This window comes from Aythya ferina, assembly GCF_964211825.1.
Source record: "Aythya ferina genome assembly, chromosome: 6".
NCBI classification, from domain to species: Eukaryota; Metazoa; Chordata; class Aves; order Anseriformes; family Anatidae; genus Aythya; species Aythya ferina.
Genome location: NC_140303.1, coordinates 39,038,071 through 39,057,532, shown reverse-complemented (window position 1 = coordinate 39,057,532; position 19,462 = coordinate 39,038,071). Strand labels below are relative to the sequence as shown.

General features: G+C 37.6%; 1 long non-coding RNA gene across 1 annotated transcript in view; it reads left to right on the top strand.

Moving 5' to 3' along the window:
• LOC311438653 overlaps positions 1-19,142 on the top strand; it is a 109,819-nt gene extending 90,677 nt beyond the window's left edge. The window contains exon 3 of the long non-coding RNA XR_014694246.1: positions 16,600-19,142. This is a non-coding gene — a long non-coding RNA (uncharacterized lncRNA). The remainder of the gene's footprint in view (positions 1-16,599) is intronic.
• Positions 19,143-19,462: the final 320 nt, after the last annotated feature.

The following is a 19,462-nucleotide window of genomic DNA, read 5'->3' as shown; positions in this document are numbered from 1 at the left end:
TACAAGCAATAATAAGAAGCTCACTTATGAGGCCTGCATAAAATGGTGTATAAAACAACCAAGTACAGTAAATTAAACATGATACTCATTACATAAATACAATTATATTTATCAGCCTTTTATAACCACACAAAGCATTTACCAGTAAGAGTTATTTTGTAGTAGATAATTCCCAATTAACTTTTACTACTTTATTTTTGCTAATTTAGTTAGATTTAATTTTTCAAATAAAAAAAAAACACAAAACACTGTATCAAATGGCATCTCTAACTATTACACTGGAGATGAGATATAATTAAAATGTTATGTATGTGGAATTGCAACTGATGGGAACCTCAGCTTAAACTCTTATTTTTGCCTTTATTTGATTGTTGCCTGCATTGCTCAGATAACATGATTGAATTGCTAGATGGCTGTGTGCCCGTGGTGCCAGCACCAGGAGCTCACAGCTGAGAGGGAAAGAAAGAGCTTGAAAGAAAAAGTACCTGGAAAGTCAAGCAGGTCAAGGTCTGGCTTTATGTTTGCTAAGGAATCCTACAAGAAGTCCTTCTCCAACCATGCCATTTTCTTCTATAAAGCCTTAGACTGAGTGATGATGGTGCTGTGCACTGGTCAAAGAAGACTCCATCTAAAATTGGCACCAAAATTCAAACTTCAAGCCAAGCCAGTTCACTTGGGCAAAGTGTCCTGCCCAGTGATTTGAGTTTTTTAGGCTCTTTACAGTTCCTCATCTTCTCAAGGAGGCTGGTAAGAGACAGTCTCTCTTGGGAAAGGGACTCTTGAATGAATCCCTTTCTAATTTTATGCATTTTTTAAAGAAATCCTTCAAAATAAAATGAAGGACAACTCCGAAAAGGTTTCCAACCTAGTTTTTACTTTTACGGGTTTTACTTTTTCTTGAAAGTTATGGCTTAAAGTCTGTAGTGGTGTTGGGTTTAGTTATTGAAATCTGACTACAAACATACCCATGTCTTGAATTTCCCATCTATAAAACCGGAATAATCTGAGCAGTCTCCCAAAGAAGAGAAGGGCTGTAATGTGTGGGAAGTGCCCTGAAACTGATCCTGCAGGGTGCATTGTGAGATGGCTCCAATGCTAATATGTCCTTTAACTTGGCAGGGTTAAACATGCTGATGGCCGTTTGCCACTGATGTGGCCTTACAGCCTTTGATGGCTTGGCTCGGGGACTCGGGGGAGTGAGGTGTCTCTAAACCCCGGGCCATGGGGTAGACATGCTCAGCGGTTTTTCACAGGAGGAGGTGCACTGGAAATGCACAATATTATTAGAGCAAACCCCTCGTAATTTCATCCATCACTAATAATTAAAATGTGAATGCAGTGTTGCTAATTGTCTTTCAAATAATATAATTTTAAAATACAATAAATGCAAACTCTGAGTGTTCGACACGGCTCTAAGACAAGAATTAATGTGTTTCACCAGGGTAGGGGAACTTACGCTGATGGTAAGCATCAAAGCTATGTTTCTAAAGGCAAGAACAGTTACAGACCCCACTGTTCATTACTTTGGATGTGTCACATTTGCTAGTATGACAAGATGTATTATAGTCGAAGAATTTTAGAGATGGAGAGAAATACCCATGTATGTTGTTTATTTGATTTTTTCAATATTTTTTCCTTTCTGTACTACCCTGGCCAACCTTGGGATAATGGAATTATTTTATGCCTACTGCACTATCATCAGGCTTTGGATGGCTGCACAAAGGCCACTGGCAACAGAATAAGATGGCTGTAAAAAAATGCAAAAAATTGGGATAGTAAAAAAAAAAAAAAAAAAAGAAAAAAAAGAAAAAAAGAAGGTATAACCAATAACTTGCCCTTAAATTTAAAAGGAACTAAATGAGGAACTTCTGGACAATTTATCTTGCTGTTTACAGATAACAAGTCACTTTGTTTTTATGTGCTCAGTCTAGTATTCCATAATTTATTTGAAAGAAGATGAGAAATAATGTAGATAAATGATGAAGTGTCAGGGTCTGACGCTCTTAAATGAAGCTATTATGGTCAAAGAGAAAACGTAAAACCTGCGGCTCATTATGAGAGCGTTCTACTTGTCAGTTAAGTGAAAAGGCCTGGAATGATTTCCAGTTTATTTGTCATTGCAGTTATTAAAGCTGTCTTTTTGGTGCCATGAAAATGAATTGAAGACTTTATTCGAAGTAAATTTGTACTAAAGCTTTCAGATGTATCTTATGTGAGTTCAGTGAGGCAAGAAAACAGCTTAAAAGCTGAAATATTACAAGAAGGCAACTACCGAAGTCCTGAAACACACAAGAATTTAAAGTCTGAGGAAGTTACACAAATAAATGAAGTATTTCATCTCTTGGGAAATAAAGCTTAGTTTTACTATATTGTACACTTAGACAAAGAAATCAGCCCTTGTTAGTGGCAGCAAAATATTGTCTTTCATGGAACTGTGCCTGGTGCTCACTTTTAGATCAAGCTATTAATTTTGGGACATGTTATCAGAGAAGTGGGGCTCCTCTGCTCCAGTCTGCAACGAGCTTCTTTAAAAATGCCATCTCTGAGCCAAAGAGTAGATGACAAGATGAATTTTCTTATGGTCATCATGACTGATGTGGATCAATAAAAGAAAACACAGTGCTTGGGAGATATGGGGTTGGTGAGACCAACCCATTGGGGTCCATTTCCCTAACTGAATGACTGGACTCCGAAAAGTGACATCTGACTATGGGGAACGGGACACTATTGCCATTTTTATCCCTCTTGAACCGGTCTTAAAATGCTTGATGAGCCTTGCGTAGCTTAGAGGTTAGAGCACAATTTTAATTCACCGCAGCCTGAAATCAAGTTAGTCCTACTACTGAGGTGGTCGCTGACACTCGCTTTATTGCAGTCCCTTCCTAAGACTGTTTCTACGGAGCTGTAAATCTCGAATTTATGTAGAAACGATTGATAGGTTTATTCTATTCTGTTTTGTCTATTGCTCTGGATTTCTTTTCCAGTAGTCATGTTCTCCACAACTGCTTCATATTTGCCAAGACAAATTAGTGCAGTTATACTAGGTCTGGACTGTCCAAAAGGAAATTAAGAGTCTTTTTTATTTTAAATTGAAAGCTGTAGGAGCACTAAACAGAATGCTTAACTCCAAGCTCCAGCAGTCTTACAGCAGTATAGTTGACACTTTATTGCAGATATTACAAATGTTATGACATGTCTTCAGGGTCAAGTTAAAAACAAAAAGGGTTCCACATTCTCATCAGAAGTAATCTGTCAGTTTTGTCATCAGATATTATAGCAGCCCTCAGTAGCCGTGTCACAGTCAAGGGTTTATCAGGCTCTGTATATATGTATACATACTCTGATTTCCAGGGGTTTATATCTGCAATAAAAATTCCCTCCAGGCTAAAACTTGGCATTCATAGCCCAAAGGGATTTTTTTTAATTAAAAAAAAGTATCACTGAAGGTTTTTTGAATGATAAGAGCACAAAAAAAATCTATTCTGCATTTTTAAAATACTTTAAATCTTTTAAACTGGCAGACTTCAAATATTTAAGCGGCCAACTCTCTTTACATAAGAGACCATTAAAAAGGACAACTCAGGAAGGGGATAGGTGGCGGAGTAGACAAGTGCTTTGTGCTCATCGTGGGTATAAGTGTTGAGCGTTTGATGAGATGTATAATTAGGAACACATTTCTAAAGCTCTTGGTGTCTCTTTCTATTGAAACTGTGCATGAGGGAATTAGGATGTCTAATGCACAAATATAAATCATTTCTTTCTCGCCACCCTCTGGCATGGTCCTGCAGAACAAGGCTGATGTGGTGTAAGCTGCTTGGATAAATGCAGCCCTGCTGATGCACACATTGCATCCATTCTGCATAGAAGCAGAAAACTTCATTTTCTACAGCTGCTGGTCTGGTTCTCTTTTGCTCCTCTTTCCATTATAGGTGCAACCAAAATATGCAAAGCGTGGCAGGGACATGCAGAGGGAAAGGTGGAAAAGGAAATAAAAAAATGCCTGTGCAAATAATGACTCTGAAAGGGGTACAAGTACTGATGGGCACAGTGCTGGTAAAGGCATTCATTTATTCCTAGATGATGTCGTAGGGCTGGCCTTTGAATAACCAGTGAGAAAAGTACAAGTAGTGTATTAGATAGAGATGTTTTTTACTAAAATGGGATGAAAGCTTGGCTATCCCTTATCACTTTGAAAATCTTATCTTTAAACCTTTGTTTGGGTGCCAAGTCCAAACCCTGTGTGAGAGTTTGCAAAATGCTTTGCAAGGTAGTGTGCTATACACTGCAGGTACCACCTGCTGCAATTTACAGCCTGTGGCTCAGGGGTGGCAATGACGAACAGGGCATATTAACAAGTACCTTGGGGTCTCCATAAAATCCTGGTAAACAAAAGCAGAAAATAGGCACTACCATGTACCAGGAATGGGGGGTGAAACATGACTATGTTATATGTTTGTAGGTTATATTGCAATTCAGTTGTCTTTTAAGGTAAAAATATAACTTGAGTAAAGAAAACCAACCCTGGGAGAGTTTCTTGCAATGTCCATGGGGAAATTGTCCTCCAGCAAACATTCATGTGCTCCATTAGCACTCGTCTGCTAACCAGTTCAGCCAAGGGGAAAGAGCAGCCAAGACTTTCCATTGGAAAAGTAAACGGGCTACTGGGAGATGCTTCACATTCTCCATATCTGAGTCCAACAGCACCAGGAAAGCCCTCAAATGTAACAGGGGAGAACACTCCACAGAGGTGCCTGCTGTGATCTAGAGATGCTCTAGAAATATTGAATTAGCACCATCATTTGTAATTAAAATCTACATTACTTTTCTTTTTGCTGTAGCAAATGTACAGCTTAGTACCACTCTGTGGCATTTTAACAAACTTCCAGTTTCTGCATCAAGCAGACTAAGACTAACTGTAGGAAGTTGGATGCCCACTATTGTGATATAAGACTGAAGAGATGGAAAAAGAAAGGACTCTCTCAAGGGAAGAAAATAGTTTCAGTAAAATCCCATAAATGCAAATCTAAGTACTTTTTAGTAATACCGGTCTATTATCAGAGCCTAAAGGAAATTCGTTTAATATATTTTTAAGCTCTTCATCTTCAAGTTGCTCCTAGTATGAATTTTATAGTTAGAAATGGTCAGGAATTTATTTTATGAAGTAGCTGCCTGTCAGAAAAGTCAGGATCATCAGAACCACTAAAACTTGCCAGAAACACATGTATATTTTGTAAAGCTGCTTCAGGTGCAAGATGCTAATTGAAACCAGAGAAAAAGAGAGCAAAATCCACACTAGAAGGATTGGTATCAAATAGCCACCACAACTACCCTCAACTTTAATGAAACAGCATTTAGTGGATAAATATATTCTGATATATATATATATATTATATATATAATATATTAGTGGATAAATATAATCTGCAACACTGCTGTGGCATTGGTAAACTCAATGGGCTTTTGGGAGGTTGTAACCTACAGACACCTGTGAAGTGTCTAGGAAATGATTTGGAATTTCTGGGTGGAGGTTGCTACAGAAATACAAAATATTATTGATTTTACATTGTTTTTCTGCATTTTCTATTATACTTAACTTCCTGAGGTGAAGGAACTAATGAATATAAATATAACTAACTAATATAACTAACGATTCTAATTTTTTTCTGCTGTTTGGGGAGTGAGACAGGAGCTCCCAGCACCACCAACCCCCACCGTGTTCCCAGTTTGAGCTGGTACCCACACACAGAAGGAGGTTTTTTTTTTTTTTTTTTTTTAACCTTACTCAGATGAAAGATGAGTAGAAACACGCTTATCTCAATGTAGACGAGGAAAATGATCCAACAGTTCAGAGTAAACAAAAAGTAACAATGGAAGATTGTTAAAATAGCATGCTAGAAAATAGGAGATAAAATGATGTTTCTGGTCACCTGCCTTTGCTGGCATTATTTTACATACTTTACTAGGAAAAAAAAAAAAGTTTTTTTTTTTTCTATGAGTTGTGTTTAGCACTGAAACATTTGTAAAATGGGTAGCACAGTCTCATTGCATCTGTGTGCCTGTAAAGTACTTGTATAATAACGTAAAAATACAAGAGTTTTTCAAACATCTGGGAAGCTCTATTACAAAAATTAAAAGTTAGTTTGACAGGCAAAATTTCAAGATTGTATCTAAAATTTAATTTTTGTATGACAACGTTTCCACGTACAAGTGGATTTGCATCATTGTAATGTGCAGATAACATTGTGAAGTAGGTAAATGGTCTCATTAGTGACTTCATGTAAAACTTCAGTGTTACTTCAATGTACTGGTCAGTACTCCAGTAGTGCTCACTGCCCTAAAATATGCAAAATTAATCGGGTGCACATTAGTAAAGACGGTTCCAGAGACATCCCAACCTGCAAAGACAGAAATGAGTTAAAGATAAAAATCTATGACTTTTTTTTTTTTTTTTTTTTTCCTGCCTGATTTATCTATAATTCAGACTGCTTAACTTAACTTAAATACAGATACCACAGCCAGAGTATTTGTTACAGCACTAAGCTGACAAGTACAGAGCACCGGCCATTATTTCTGTTTGAGAGTCAGAGGTTTGAGCGATTCATTTTGTCGCCCGACACTCAGCACCACAATTCCTTGAATTCCCAAAGCTTTTCATACAGCTTCCTCAAGGACAGCTATCATGTCTTAGCTGCTGCAGTGACAGATGGGATACAACGTGTCATGTGATGGATAACGCCGGAGCCACAGTACTTAATCCTTCTAATACTAATAGCGGCATTATCATAGAGATTTATGAGAATGTCAGTTCCAAGTTCCCAGTTCCATTCATGGGTTTTTAAAACTTCAGCTGCAAAAAACATGCATCCATCCCATTAATTCTAATTATCATGGTTCATCTTCTCAGCAGTTTTGTACTCCGGAACCTTTCAGTGCAAATTAACGTACCAAAAAAGTGTATTAATTAATATTTGTAGCTTTTAATTTCTGCGAGAGTGTTGTCTGGAAGCAGCTGGCAGTACAGGGCCGCTGCTATTGAATCTTTGCCAAACAAGTGCAGATGTAATTTTGTTATCTCTTGCTTAGTCATTTACGCAAATTAATTTGAACAATTAGCCTTTTACTGGTCCTTCATGAATCATGCAAAAGGGATCTGCCAAAAAATTGCTGGTTGACAGAAAAGAATTGGTTAACATTGTAAATCTCACAAAAAGGTATTACTACGTTTGGGATGAAATAAAATTTCAGGAAAAATCATAGTGCTTTTTTTGTGCCTCATCTATTCCCCTTTATACTTCTAATTACTGTTGGAGAAAAAAGTCTAAAAAAAATAGTAAGCAGTAGAAATTTGAGAACTTTGTTTTGGATCAATACCAAAAAAGTTGTTTCTTGACTAAACGTTGTCTTGTCCTCACTGCTTGTGAAGCCGTGCTGGGTTTCTTCCGCGTGAACTCAGTGGTGAGGTTGGGCCCTCCAAAGGAGCAGATTTACTCATCATCTGAAAAAAACTCAAATCTTTAGTTTCTGTAGCCATCATTTTAGAGGAAGCCTGTTACCTTACCCAAATCTCTCTCCTCTTCATAAAATAGGCTCCCACGTGTACCTGCAGCTTCAAGGAACAGAATCATTGCTCTGTTCGTAACTATCAAACTTATTGTGATTCTATGATTCTATTTTTAGTCAGATTAGCCAAATAATCAAGATCACTGGCAATCGGTGTCATTCAGAGACTTGGAATAAGTTGGGAATGAAAATCTATCTCCTTTGCTGTTAACATAGACTCTCCTAACTTCTTTTCCAAAACTTTTATATATAATTTTAAAGTAGTATTTTATAAATCTGAGTTCTGTGCTGGATATTTCTAAATGTAACCTCTCAGATGACTTTTGTTTTTTGATGCTCTGCCGGTCCATCAGGCTGTCCACAGCAGCTCCGTCTTGCAGAAGCTTTTGGTGCTTCATCACTAAGGGGACTTGTGCTCCTGTTTAGCCTGAGGTTTTCCTGAAGTGTTTGCTGTAGCTATGTGGATAACTTTGGAATGAAATCCTTGTTTTGTGGAAATCGCACTCCAGCTCAAACAAATGCTGACTCTTTGTTAGCTGAGCCAGCCAGTCCTGTGCAAATTCCATCACTGGCAGGGTAAGGTATGGGTCCCTCTCCCTCTAATTGTTTTTTACAAGCTGCGATTTCACAGTCTGTATTGTTATTTCCATTTGTCCATTTGATTGCAGAGAGAAGAGACCAGATGTTGTGTGACAAATCATAGCTATTTGCAATCTGTTGGAATTCTTATAAATTGTACCGGGGATCATTTTCTGATAACTGATCCTGCAATCACTTGTGCACGTGCATCACTTAGAGCATGAGATGTCCTATTGAAGAGTGTGGATCTATTCATATGCTTAAATTAAGCACGCATCATGCACATTTGTGTAAATGTTTGTGTTGTAAAATATGCTGATATTTAGAACTTGCCTGTTAAACTTACCATTGCATTAATTTACATTTAATCAAATCACATATTATTATTACACTCTAAAACTTGAAATCAGTTAGTGTTTTTTACTATAATAGGATAAGTACAGCTCAAAAATTGGCTGAAGTATATCCTGCAGCAGAGAGATCCAATTCTGTTTACTGTTTGGTAATTCACAACAAATAGTTCCTTGGTAAGTGCATCAAACCCGGCTCTGTTACCCGTCTGTCGTTAGGGTCTATGGCTAATCAAGGAAGTGGTCTCACTGACACACTGAGAAGAATGAAGTTAGTTCCTCTGTAATTGAAAGTATCAGTAGTAAACTTGGCTGGAGCTTGATTAATGGTATATTAAAATCAGAGTCTTCATGGTGAGTGCTAGATAAGGAGTTTTGGGCAAATTACTTGGTTACTGGGAAGCCTTTAAATTTTAATCATGGAGACACTTCAGCATCATTAGAAACTGAAAAAGACAATGGGCACTGGGAGGAAGTTATGTGAATTGATGTGCTTTTCAATCTCTTCTTCTGTGGAGATATTGAGTGATGCATGGGCTGCAATTGAGAATCCTCTTGCTCCCCGTGCCTTTGATTGCTGTTGTTATAATTTAATATTATACAGTTCTTTATGATCGTGGAAATCAGATGAGTTAGTTACAAAAGATGGAAGGTTTTAGTATAAGAAAATTCAGTATAACATTCAATTTCTTTCTATGCAGTTTGGCTGGATAGCAAAATGGATGAACGCTGTTAGTTGTATTTAGAACTAGTGGAAATAGAGAAATGCTCTTTTACACACGTGTTTATCAGTTGATGTGATATTTACATTAGGAAATTCAAACATGCATTTACATTCCATTTGGAAGTCCATTCTTAGTGAGCATGTACCTAGGTGTAAAGATAGAATCATCAAATGATTTGGGTTGGAAGGGACCTTAAAGACCATTTTAGTTCCAACCCCAGCCTTGGGCCGGGACACCAGACCAGGCTGCCCAAAGCCCCATCCAGCCTGGCCTTGAACACCTCCACGGATGGGGCATCCACAGCTTCTCTGGGCAATCTGTTCCAGTGCCTCACCAGCCTCTGAGTAAAAAATTTCTTCCAAATGTATAATGTATAATGTATAATGTGTAGGGGTGCATGAGAGTAGTATCTATAAAGTATCTATATTTATAGATACATTAGGTACTAAACTAATTTTATGAGAATACATATAGAATGTAGATGTCTCTTCCGTGTGACAACCCCAATTCAAGCAAGTGCCAATAAAGCTGATACTCAACACTCAAACAATACACTCAGCTTGTACAGCCAAAATGCTGAAATGCTCAACATTTTTGAAGTGACAGCATGGACTATCAAATTCTGTCCCCAGCTTTTCCAGGCCATCATGCAATAGAATTGGGTTCATGAAGTGACCAAACTAATTTAAAGTCAGGTCATTTGTTTGCATCTGCTACTGCTATAGGAGAACTTCTCTCCTTCCTGAAGATGTCAACTAGACATATTCTTCTAATAGTCTGAATTTACCTGTAGCCAGTGAATGCCTGTTCATATTTGCACCAACATTGTCTAGAGATTTCAAATTGTTTTAACCCCAGCCTTCATTCATTTTGCTGGGCTAAACAGAGCCCTTTGTTTCATCCTCATCGCTTAAGGAAGGCTGGAAGCCTGTGTGTAAAAAATCTGAAGCACCAGGTAATCCTGACATAGTGTTAACAAGGATTTGTACAACAGTATGAAAATGTTCCTATTGCTAATGAGAGCACTCTTCCTTCCCTGTCATAAGATGTACAGTTTTCTTTTGTGTTCATGGATGCATTACATCAGTGGCTTATAGTCAGAATATTGTGATTTTTTTTCTTTCTTCCAAGCAATAAATTCAGGCTGTCAGTAGAAATATTGATTATTTGCCTTTAAATTCATGAACTTGCAATTTTGTATTACTAAATTTTATCCTACTTCTGTCATTGCAGTCTCCAGTCTCATTTAATTTACCTGTGGTCCAGTATTCCTTTGGGTTGGCAATGCCTTCCAAATTCAGGTCATGAAAACAATGTAATTGGAATACTAGCATTCTCTGTCAAAATAATTATCAAAATTGTTAAATAAGATCAGTTCTGACACCTAGGCAACATGGGATTAAAAGTGATTTGTCCAAAGTCACATTGGAGTGCCACAAAGAAGATGGTCTAAATCCCATTGTGCTCTCTATATTACAGAAACATTCATTTTCTTTCTGAAGCTAAACATGAACTAGAAAGCTGTAAGCTAGAAAAAAGGTTTCTTTCTAGAAAAGATAGATCTTGTTGCAACAAAACTATTAGCAGGAGAAATTTATTCTTGCAATATATGTCAGATGCTATAGGAAAACCTGACGTTTCTGCACGTGCTAAAGGAGGCTCTCAGCCAGTTCTTGCTGGCTGGAAATTCAGCATGTAGGCAACAGAAGTCAAAGCTGCTGGCCTCAAGAAGGTACAGTAACAAACCACAGGATGGTCTTTCTCTGTGACTATCCTGTTCACCCATTCACTTTGTATTGGGGATGCAGATTAGAGACATTTTTAAAACTAAGAAAGTTTTCACAGAGCAGGAAACTATTTTCCATCCAGAATAGCCATAGGCTAGGAGCTGAATTCTGGACACATGAGAGAAAATGCCAGACTGAAAAGTCAGGGGAAGAAACATGTCCTGGCAGGGAAAATTGTGCTTTTTTTTTTTTTTTTTTTTTTCCCATCCTCTAATAAATGATGTGTACTTAGGGATTGAGAATATTAGAACAAGTCCTAGGGGAATATGGATTTAATGGAAGGGGATGAAGTTGTTGTGGAAACATATAATTTATTAAATTTTCTCATTCAGATGTTTATTATATGATTTATGATGACTTAAGCTGATTATGTGCCCCTCTTTAATTTATCACATAATGATTGTGTGTATGTATATAACTATGCTGAGAGTGAATTAATGTATTCAGAAGAGATACAATGCTTGAAGAAGCCACTCTGATCAGCTGATCCACCTTCTTTTGCAATGCAATCCTATAATTTCAACTAGTACCAGACCATTCCATGTCAATACATGGTACAGAATGTAGATATATTCAATATGCAGCAAATATTTCAGAAATGTTCTTAATTTAAAGGATTTTAAAGAATAGCATCATATAGGATTGCACCTGGGCATGGAGAGGCTGTCAGGGACCTGGCTGCTCCTGTGCAAGACATGATCAGTACCCTTCCCTTCCCTTCCCTTCCCTTCCCTTCCCTTCCCTTCCCTTCCCTTCCCTTCCCTTCCCTTCCCTTCCCTTCCCTTCCCTTCCCTTCCCTTCCCTTCCCTTCCCTTCCCTTCCCTTCCCTTCCCTTCCCTTCCCTTCCCTTCCCTTCCCTTCCCTTCCCTTCCCTTCCCTTCCCTTCCCTTCCCTTCCCTTCCCTTCCCTTCCCTTCCCTTCCCTTCCCTTCCCTTCCCTTCCCTTCCCTTCCCTTTTTTCTTTCATTCTTCATTTTTCATTTCTTCTTTTTTCATTTATTATTTTTATTTTCTTTCCTTTTTTCCTTTTTACCCTTTTCTTTTTTTTTTTTATGTTACTTTTCTCTATTTCCTTCCTTCCTCCCTTCCTCCCTCGCTTCCTTCCTTCCTTCCTTCCTTCCTTCCTTCCTTCCTTCCTTCCTTCCTTCCTTCCTTCCTTCCTCACCCCCTTTTCCCTCCGTCTTCTTTCTTTCTTTCCCACTATCTCCTTCCTTTCATTCTCTCCCTCCCCATTTATTTCTCTCTTTCTCTGACACCACATCACTGGGAGTGGAGCAAAATCAGGAAAAGATTCTGATTAAAGATCCATCATAAATTAATGAACAAAAGTGCAATCCTAGCACTTCATGCTAGAGTGGAACATTTTAAAAAATCATGAAGTGAAACATAAGAACACTAGAAAAGTTTGGATTGGGGTATAAAAATTATTTGGAAGACTGTGTGCTAATCAACAGCAAATGTGAGAATCAGTTAGGGTGATGGGGCAGTGAATGACTTGTATTTTTTATATGGGAGTTTTTCAATCAGCATTTTCTGAACATGGTTTCTCATTATGATAATGATGATGGGATTAATTATCACCATGAGAACAAGTGATAATGGTACTTTGAACTGTATTTGTCACCATATGACACAGACTATTACTTGTTTTTACACTCTCCAGGATGTGTGTGCATTGAGAGGCACTGACTTGCTCACCAAGCAACGGGCTAGCTGGTGAGGAGAAGTTGAAAAAGGACAAGAGCTCACCAGGCAGGAGGGCCGCCCTTTCACAGGGTTGTCACCTGGTTGCCTCAAGGGAGCACCAGGAAAATCAGTGAAATTAGTCCTCGGGATATGCGTTTAGCTGCAACAAATGGTTTAAGCATGCTGCTTAAGTGAAAATATCTGATTACCATCAAAGAAATCATAGTCTTACATAAATATCCAAAAGCCTCTTTGCAAAACAACTATCAAAAGTAAAAAAGTTGATTTTAGTCCATGCTGGAGAGGGAACATAAACTAATCACAGCGTAGTAGGCAAAGTGAGGCAAGCAAAGGTGACTACTTGGACCAAGTGAAGTTCTCACCAGTGGGAGTAGTTTTGTGAGTCTTGGACTGTTTTCCTGCTGCAGAAGCAGTGTGGTCATTAATAGACAAAATGGTTTGCTAGAGTAAAAGATAGGTTAAGCACTGGAAATGTTTGGTTTTCCATCCCTGAACTACATCTGATGAATATTCTCGAGAAACATTTAAAGAGAAAATTAATACAGAGAGAGATACACCAGGCCACTAAAAGTTATTGGGAATTAGAAATTCATGATGTGATCCTGTCTTTATATGGCATGTCCAGCTTTATAATTATAATTAATTAAATCACAGTCATAACATGTGGATAATTCTGAAATGAGCTAACTTCTGCTTCTCCTGCACATACCTGACGAGCTTACTGACATAAAATATTTTCTTTTTTTTTTTTTTTTTCTTTTTTTTTCCCTACATGTAATTTCATCATATAACTACTATTTACCTGAGTTCCAGTAACCATCTTTTGTCTGAAGACCTTACCAGGACAATTAGTTTCCCATACAAATGTCTACTTCTTTATAAAAGAATGTACTTCTGAACTTCTTGCCTTGTAATTAAATTTATTCAAGGGACGCGTAGGCAGCTTCTAGTGCTATTTAGTATCTCTTACTATACTAACTAATTAACGTATAACTGACATACACGTACACAGCTTTCATAATGTTAGCCGATTAATAAGCAATAACTACCTCAGTAAATCAAAATTAAATGCCTACTTATGACAGGAAGTTTAGAACCTTCCTGCCTAGAGACTTTACATTGATTGATTCATTAAAGATTGCATTGTCATATGAAGATTAGTGAAAAAGGCCTCGTGAGCAGCTTTGCCTTTTGGTTTGTACATGATGTTTTACATCCGTGTTTCACCAAAGAAATAAAAGCTCTACAGAGTGTCGGGGGTAAGCGATGGGATCTCCCCAGGTCAACCCTCTGCCAGGACCGCTGGCTGTTGGCAGGGATGGGCTGTCCTCCAGGCACGACTGCAGGGAGAAAGAAATGCAAGAGCAACACATCACTGCTTGAATTTATGAGCCCATTTTGCAGATAATTAACAGTCCTGCTGGAACTGTCCAAAATCCTGCTGGAGATTTCATAAAAGGTACTGGAAGCTTGATTAGGGGGCGAGGAAATAAGTATCTCTAGGAAGCTGGAAGAAAAGAAGGGCAGCCTTCATTAGCAAAAGTAAATGCCACTGGAGGAGATATTTAAGCAGTTCATTCTCAAGAAGATTTGTGAAGTCCTGCTTTTCCCATGGACCTCACAGTTGGCAGTGTCAGAATGATATGACAACCCTCAATTTCAGGTCACAGATGGAAGTTCAATAGAAGAAGCAGTATTCAAGCTATCCCTTTTAGTGTGAGGCTTCCCACTCCAGCTATACTAGACTGTTCTGTCTACTTTCCTTATATTTAATAAAAAATATACTTGTTATTTGTCTTTTACAAGTATGTAGTTTTCTAGTACAATAAAACAACTCTCTAGAGAGATGTATTTATTCACTATTGTATTATTTCTTAGAACTACTTTTCTCCCCAAATTCCAGACATAAAGCCAGCTTCACTGTGTAGGCATTACATTTGTAAGCTATTCCAATATTTCTCATATGTTCCAATTCACATTTTAGCTATTTTTTACTCATTAAATGCAAGCAGTTTTTGCACACAGTGCTGATTATGTGGAGATCCCTTGAATGACAAGGGCCAAATTGACAGGGCAATTAGTTTGCGGAGTTATAGGTGAGTAAAGGAAGGAAGATGAGGAAATGGGAAAGCAGATGGTTAGTATAACATCTTACTTCTGTACCATAGATGGGTTTATGCAGAAAATGAGAAGGAATTATAGTGATAGTATTATAGTTTTTTTTTTTTTTTTTTTTTTTTCTTTCAAATGTAACAAGTTATGAAATCTTTAAATGTTTTTATAGCTACGCTTTCTAATGCTGCTTTGACTTGGCATTTATGTTCAGTTTATGTTGCATATTTTTGGCTGGTGTTGAAAGCTATTCATTGTGAAATGGAGTAAAATCAGTGAAATACAGTGTGTAAGTTGCGTCTGAGGTTATGCTGAGCTTCTTATAGTAAAATGTTGTATAATAAAATGTATTGCCTCACGTTTACTTCTACATTAAGGAGTATTTGGCTGTAAAGAATGCTATTCTAAGGACAAGAATTTAACACAACAATTATTTTTCACTTTTCTGTTAAACTCTATTTCTTCTCACTGTATTAACCTGGAAAATATAAAGATATATCTTTGCTTTCCTTTAAACTTTTTCCAATCATTCCTTTTTAACTCATTCCTATAATGAGTTTTAAGCAACAACTCTGACAGCAAAACCTATGAGGGTTTTCAAATTCAATAACCAAGATTGGAAGGAAGGCATCCCTCATCTCAACTTTAGCTGAGTAACTGCAGATCCTTAACATTACCCTCTACACTGGAGGTCTTCAAAGTCATCAATCTGTTGGAAATATGCTGACAGCTCAGAGTGGTTCTGTAGTGTCTAAAATGTGCTGTGCTGCTCGAAGAGTTTAGTGTTCTTAGATCACTTTGAAAGAGATGACTTATGAGGCAAAAGGTTGAGCTTTCTGTTTCTGCAGCACCTTACATGTGCACTCGGTAGCACTGCTTATACTCCAACGTGCCATGCACCAGAGACCTGGGCTCCAGTGGAAATTGCATGATTCTGGTTAAGCTCTCAAAGGTCAGGCAAAGCTAAATGGGAAAATGAAAGTGCAAGCACACTGGTCACCAATAGAAAAACTGAAATAATTTTTAAGCATTTGTTGAATGTAAAGCTAGTTTCAAACCTGTGCATCCTCGTTCTGATCTCTGTACACCCCCAAGAACACCCCTGGTATTCTCATTTTCCTGATGTGGAAACAACAATTTTAGTTGGTGTAAAACAATTACTGTGTGGATGGTCTCTGAGTCTTGTATTGGCCTTTAATTTCCTCCTGAGCTGTTTTTTGCTAAGCTTACAGAGTACCCATAGAGCTACCGGGATTTCTTTAACATGAAAAGGTTCCCTAAAGGTTTTTCAGTTGGATGATGATGATGATGATGATGATGATTATTATTATTATTATTATTATTATATTAATTTTGCTGCTGTTTCTGTTGTTTTGCTAAAATAGTTTCTATCTGCACTTTTAATTACAACAATTTCTTGTATAATATCACTTATTTTACTCACATCAAAGGAAATGTACAGTTGCTGGAAGTAGTGAGAATTAATATGTTATGATTTTACATCTTCATGTGCTGGTGAGTTAAAAAAGTAGCAGGACATGTTCTATAAAAGCTTGTTATCTCCTGTTCTTTTGTGTTTCTAGCATACGGCATTGGTACCTCCAGGTACTTTCATTCCCAGCACAAGATACATTTTTTTTTAATTTTGTATATGTGTGCTTATATGTGTGCTTTAGGTGAAGGCAATATTGCCTATTCTTCAAAGACTATTTGATTTAATAAGGAATAGACCTCTGTTTTTCATCAAATAAAGTCTGTGACTTTGGTGTTCCTTGCCCAGGGAAGGCCGGTGTTCTGCAGCATCCTTTGGTGGTGCCGTCTGGTGGAGGAGGAGCTCGTGACAACTGCAAGAACCGACCACTGTGAGCTTTCTGCCCGTGATAACCCCAGGTCAGTGCAGTTGCCAGTTTATAACTCAATCCCATGTCACAGTTGGCTGCTTGTCTGTGATTGAGTGAGGTGAAACCATCCTGCAGCAATATTTTGGCTCAAGGAGACACGTTGCTGCAGAAAGTTCCCATTTTCTATGTGTTATGGTAGAGGGTCATGCACTGAAGATTTGGATGAGAAATGCTGGGAGATACGTGAGGGGAGCTGCTACAGAGTTGTTTTCCTAATGGAGTAGGGAGTAGAAAGACCTGTCTAATGAGACAGACAGCAGATGAGCTGTGTTAGCTGCTCCTTATCTCTAAATAAAGGTAAAATCCTCATGACCAAGGCCCAAGGTAAAATCCTCATGACCAGAAATGAAGATACAGGGTTTGAGAGTCTAGGGGCCCAAATGTCAAGGGCTCAAAGGTACCCTCCACTGGTATTCAATACCCTATTGTGGAGAAACTGGCACAGTAAGGAGAAATTCCTGTAAGAGATAATAAGGATATGTTGGGAAAAGGGCTAAATTACCACAGAGAAAGTTTTGCTTTCATTTACTGAGATATGCTTCTGATGGGCTCCTTTTCTCCTAACACAGTGTTCATGTACTTTCTCATTGCATATATGCTTTTGCATATTGCATATTAATACTCTGCAGGTTCCCTGGGGAATGTATTGATTCTGGATAAGACTTGGAGATTAGTTTCCAGAGGAACCTCTGGCTATTTGAGCCTGCTTCTTTCTCCCTTCAGAATCGCCTGAGAGAGGGCTTGTACACATAGCTGGCAGCTGATCTTCATTAGCTTCACCTTCATTACAGCTCTTTAGATTATTTGTATGTGAAATTTTAGGCCTCATAATATTACCAGCTAATTGTCAGTTTTAAGGGAATATTAGGATTCTTCATAAAAATGATGGTAAACAGGGTGGCAAATTCTTTTCCTGTGAAAATTCAAACGTATTCGGGCTTGGAATTTAAATGCCTTTAGGAGACAAGATGAGGATTCAACATACAAATTTAAGGTTGTTCACTTCTGAATATTACATTAATGGTGTTGATCTTCACTGTAATATATGATCATCTGCTCCTTTTCTGTCAATGTCATGTAATGATATTCACACTTAATTAAATCATGTTTTTTTAAGCTGAGAAAAAAAAATATTTTTGTCTATACCTTTAAAAAACATAGGGAGAGAGAGCAAGATAAGTAATGCACTATCAATATCAAAGTGTGCCATTTAGTCCTGAAACTGATTAATGTTTCCATTGAAATATATAAAGGGGACAGACACATCCTGATGCTTCTAACATTAAAGAGTAAAACTTGGAGTCTAAAGCCATGTGAGTCAGACACCCAAGCAGCATCAAAATGTAGTGGGAATTGTGTCTTTAAATCCCTTCATCTCCTTTTGAGATTTCTGCATGATGAATGACAACACATGCCAATAATTTTGGCAAAATACAATTATGTCTTATGTTCAAGAGTTAGTCCACATATTTAGTTTTCCCCTTTACTCCTTTTTATTTTAACCCAATGTCTTTGATGTCTTTGTTTCTGGTTTGTCTTTGGTCACCAAATGCCATTGTATTTCAAGTTCCCTTATGCCCTGCTCCAGCAAGCCCAAAGATGCATTTTGGGCCAGGTTCTGACTGCCTTAGGTTTAAGTCAGTTAAATTTCCTGTGTGTAAGACAAGCATGATTCTGTGTCCTTTGCATAAGGTCATATGGATGATGAGTGATTCTGATATGTTAATACTATTCTCCAGATCAGTGGATCTTCTCCACCAGAAGCTACAATGTGTAAGTGACACACTTGCACTGCAGGAATGCTGCTTCTGACCCCAAGTCTCCAGTGTATTTGTTGCTTTGCCGCAATACCTTTGGGCAAAGCCGTTCAACCATATCACAAACAACTTGCTTTAAGACTGGAGCACATACTGTTTACTGTATAATCCTCTCTAATGCTCTTTTTTAAAATATTTTTTCCTTTTTTTTTTTCCTTGAGAGAAGATTAAAGAACAGAATTACATTGGAACTGGTGGAGGCATGATCCATGCCCCCTTGATTATATGGAAACATTAAAATATCATCAGCATGTTAATTTTATCATCTGAACTGTATGAGATTTATTCATATCTCTTATCTATTACATTAGTCTGGAAATACAATTTATTCTGATGGTGGGAATGTCACATAGAGAGACCAAAAACATCTGGAGTTCTTAATATGAAACAAATTTTCTAGGATGTATATTGCCACTTTAAAATTAATTTTGCTAATAAGGAGGCTAAAATTTCATAGCCTATTGATCTTTCAGAATAAGGCCCCAGCCCTTTGTTGGGGCAAAACAGGTAGATCCTAGGAAGGTCCCTCTGAGGATTTGTAGTTCACATATCTTCTGTTACATATTTGAATATCAAATACAATAGATTATTTTAGCATCCTAATATAAAATACACAACAGCAGATAAAACCCAGCCATCACAAACTACTAGGATTAATAAAAATCAATGAAAATTCTCCTAGAAAAACAACATATCTTAAGCATTTCCCGGGTCTGAATTGTTGGATTTTCTTTCTAAACATGTAAAATCAATATTAATTAAAACCAACCATAAAATACCCTAGCCCACTGAAAGACAGTTTTCATTAAAAAATATATGTTGTATTACACAGGGTAGATTATCACTGCACCTTTTCAGCCATGGAGGAAAGTAGCATTTCTCCTCCGATTCCATAGTTTTGGGGGTACTTGTGCTGGGAAGCACA